Raw genomic sequence first — 5000 nt, forward strand, 5'->3', positions numbered from 1 at the left:
TGTTGAACGTAAAAATATCCAGATAATAAATAACACAATCATAATTTAATTAAAATTATAAAAATTATAAATCGCTAGTTCGTTGCTTTCATGTTAATATTCTTCATCTCTTTTTCTTTATTTATTTTTATATAATTTCCAGGAATAGAAAATATTTGTGATGGGTCTTCTTCGGAGGACAGTGGGGATTCAAGTGCTCAATCACCTGAATTATCTGCCCCTGAATTAACGTGTAAGCGGCTTAACATTTCACAGACTGACATGCCCCATTAAATTAATACATAGACTGAATAGGTGTGCCACAACATAAACAAACGTCGTAAGATTGTACATTTTGGCTTATATGACGAGCTCCTATTCAGTTTCCGTCAACCCAGTTTCACTCACAAAATATAGGGCGACCCGAAGCTCCAGAAAATGACATTTGTCCAAGATCTGAAGCAGTAAGACCGAACTCAGAATTTTGTAGTTGTGAAACAAGCTTTTTATCCATTCAGCCATACTGTGCCTACAATAAATATAATTAAACAATAAACAAAACAGCATTGCAAAAGCAGATTTGTTTACAAATCAACGAAGAAGTATCTATATGGTATCAACCCATGACTGGCAGCCTCTATATACTTTTAAAATGCAGGAGACCCAACTAGAAAGAAGCAGAAAAACCCCAGAATCGAGAACAGTGAATAAAAGTCATGGAGAGCTTATGCCCCATAAAAAGCGAAGGGCTCAAGTATCTAATATTATGTTAATCCATCTTTACTTTGAACTGGCTTAAAATCTGCACTCCATTCAGACTTTTAAGCTATCTCCTGTGGAGAGCTAAGTGGGTTTGCCACGCCAAACTATGGACAGCAATAATAATAAAGCATTTATTGGTACCCTACCAATATGGTATTACTTTAAATTCAATTTAAATGGAAAAGTTTCAAGTTCACAAATTTTTGGAGTTCTTTTAAAATTTGAATTTTCAACTGTTAGCATATAACAAACCTTCATCCAGTCCTGATCCCAATACTGGATATTCAAGAACCAAATAAAGGGCAAATTTTCAATTCCAGAATCGTCCTGATTCCAAAAGAGTATAATATGTCTATGTGGAGCAAATGTAGACTGGGATACAGAGTCCTGGACGAACGAACGGACGGACGGACGGACAGAATTTCGCGTTTATTATTATTATTACGCTATACTTAATCCATCAATTGACTGCCATTTTAATCTTGACACACTAAACAGAGCATCCGCCATTTTCTTTTAAGCTCAACTTGACATGTCAAACCACCATCTTAATACAAACGTACTTCTGATTACTTACGTTTTGAAAATAATGACAAGCATACGTGTTATGTGTGTGCATGTTGTTTCTTTGATGGGTAGAAATTCACTATTATATCGAATTATTTGAACCTTGCTCTAACTTTGCTACTGTTTGTTTAAACTATGAGATGACCTGATTAGTGTTGTGTCATAACCTGAAGCCTGAAACTTTTCTAATATTGTTTTGATCTTCTTGAGCGGGTGTTACTTCATCGATCCAATCCTTAACTTTGTGGGACTGATCAGCTGAAATTGGGTTGAAGGCAATGTTAGGATTGTGGTTTTTAATTGTTATAATGACGTCTTTCTTTCACTAGAGCTTTCTACTCTATCTTCAATGCTTAATATAAAACCTATATGGTTAGTCTCATTACTGGCCTGAGATCTAGCCTTCCTATATGCTTCTGTGATATCGTTAGTTTGTAGCTGTATGTATGTATCATTATCTACTCTATTTTTAGTCATGTCTGAAAGCAATAAAGACAACTTAGAACTCTTAAATTCTTCCACGAAAATTATTCTGTTCTTTTTTTAATAACAGTCACGAGGACCGAAAACCGGTTAATGCATTTTCAGACCTCCAGTTACAAAAAGCGCACGCCATACTCATACTCTCAGACTTTTTTTAGTTATTGCCGGAGCTGTTTTTTCAGCTTTCTGGTATGAAACCGATTGGTAAACTGGTTGTTATGAGACTATAATATTTTTTTGCGCAAAATACACGCACGCACACACACACACACACACATTCATATATATATATATATATATATGTATATATATATATATATATATATATATATATATATATATATATATATATATATATATATATATATATATATATATATATATATATATATATATATATATATATATATATACGAGAAAGTAAATGCTGAAATTTATACTCTCATATATATTTTTATTTTGTCATACATATACAAATATGTGTGTGTATAGGTGTGTGTCTATGAATCTACGTATGTATACGAAGTACTGAAATATTTGTTTATGTAATTAAGCACATATTCAACGTAGACGTAGACGTATGCAAATACATACATAAATTCGTAAGTATGTATATATATATATATATATATATATATATATATATATATATATATATATATATATATATATATATATATATATATATATATATATATATATATATATATATATATATATATACACATAGGATCTGGAGTGGCTGTGTGGTAAGTAGCTTGCTTACCAACCACATGGTTCTGGGTTCATTCCCACTGCGTGGCACCTTGGCCAAGTGTCTTCTACTATAGCCTCGGGCCGACCAAAGCCTTGTGAGTGGATTTGGCAGACGGAAACTGAAAGAAGCCCGTCGTATATATGTATATGTATATATGTGTGTGTGTATATGTTTGTGTCTGTGTTTGTCCCCCCAACATCGCTTGACAACCGATGCTGGTGTGTTTACGTCCCCGTAACTTAGCGGTTCGGCAAAAGATATCGATAGAATAAGTACTAGGCTTCCAAAGAATAAGTCCTGGGGTCGATTTGCTCGACTAAAAAGGCAGTGCCCCAGCATGGCCGCAGCAGCCAAATGACTGAAACAAGTAAAAGAGTAAAAGAGTAAAGAGTAAAAAAGAATATACTTACGAATTTGTGTGTGTATTTGCATATGAATACGTCTACGTTTAATATGTGCAAAGATAGTGGACAAACGAAAGAAAGAGCCCCCAATACGTTGAGTAGGAGTTACATGTATTATTCAAAACTCTTTGGTATGGTTTTATGCGACTTGAAGCTTCACAGGCCTCTAACAGAGACCTCTAACTTTCAGACTTTGGATAGCCGTATAGAGAGATACAGCAAGTCAACCATCTTGAATTTGCTGTATCTCTCCATACGGCAATCCAAAACACGTAAGACAGCCTTCTGTTATAGGCCTGCGAAACTTTAAGTCGCATAGAACCACATCAAACTGTCTTAATATTATATATATACATACACATAGATTCATAGATACATACATATATATATATATATATATATATATATATATATATATACTCTTTTACTCTTTCAATTGTTTCAGTCATTTGACAGTGGCCATGCTGGAGCACCGCCTTTAGTCGAGCAAATCGACCCCAGGACTTATTGCTTGGAAGCCTAGTACTTATTCTATCGATCTCTTTTGCCGAACCGCTAAGTTACGGGAACGTAAACACACCAGCATCGGTTGTCAAGCGATGTTGGGGGGACAAACACAGACACACAAACATATACACACACATACATATGCATATATATATATACATATATACGACCGGCATTTTTCAGTTTCCATCTACCAAATCCACTCACAAGGCTTTGGTCGGCCCGAGGCTATAGTAGAAGACACATGCCCAAGGTGCCACGCAGTGGGACTGAACCCGGAACCATGTGGTTCGTAAGCAAGCTACTTACCACACAGCCACTCCTACGCCTACGTATATATATATATATATATATATATATATATATATATATATATATATATATATATATATATATATATATATATATATATATATATATATATATATATATATATATATATATATATATATATATATATATATATATATATATATATATATATATATATATATATATATATATATATATATATATATATATATATATATATATATATATATATATATATATATATATACATATATATTGAAATTTGCAAAGGCATGAATCTCAGTAAGATTCTTTAAGACAGTCTCAAGGAATATTCCCATTGATAGTAATCTATATGAGTATTATGTGATATAGCATACCTGGGTTTACATGCCTCTACTTACAAATATACATATATTCATGTGTGTGTGTGTGTGTGTGTGTGTGTGTGTGTGTGTGTGTGTGTGTGTGTGTGTGTGTGTGTGTGTGTGAGTTTGCGCTCATGCGCACGCCTGAGGGTGTGTATGCATATTACTCAGACAAAATAACGCGTGGGAAGCAAATCTGGATACAGTTCTATTCTATATATGAAGGGCACAACGTATAGAATAGGTCTGTTGACATTAATGTATTTATCACTGATAAATCTTTTTGTTTCAGTCTGTTTGGGATATTGCTATGTATTTATATATAATTGTTCTAACTTTTTTCCTTTGCAAAATTCTAAATTATTACAAAAATAAAATAATATCGTCGATATTTTTATGAAATATAGATTCCCATCAGCAATATGTGTGTGTGTGTGTATGTATGTGTATATGACTAGTTTGAGTCATTTGGAATTCTGCCATACTGGAGCACCACCTTAAACAGTATTTTTGTCGATGAAATCGGTCCCGGGACTTATTCTTTGTAAGCCTAGTACTTATTTTATCAGTCATCAGTCTCTTTTACGGAACCGCTAAGATACGGGGACATCAGTTGTCAGGCGAAGGAGGGGAGAAAAACAAAGACACCATGACACTCACAGAGATATATATACATATATATAATATATTCGACGGGTTTCTTTCAGTTTCCGTGCACCAAATCTACTCGCAAGGCTTTGGTCGGCCCGGGGCACCACCTTTAGTCGAACAAATCGATCCCAGGACTGAATCCGAAACCATGTTGTTGAGAAGTAAGCTTCTTACCGCACACCTACGCCTACACCTATAGACAAACAGACGGACAGACAGACGGACAGACAG

This window comes from Octopus bimaculoides, chromosome 3 (genome assembly GCF_046866305.1).
Source record: "Octopus bimaculoides isolate indiv1 chromosome 3, ASM4686630v1, whole genome shotgun sequence".
Lineage (NCBI taxonomy): Eukaryota > Metazoa > Mollusca > Cephalopoda > Octopoda > Octopodidae > Octopus > Octopus bimaculoides.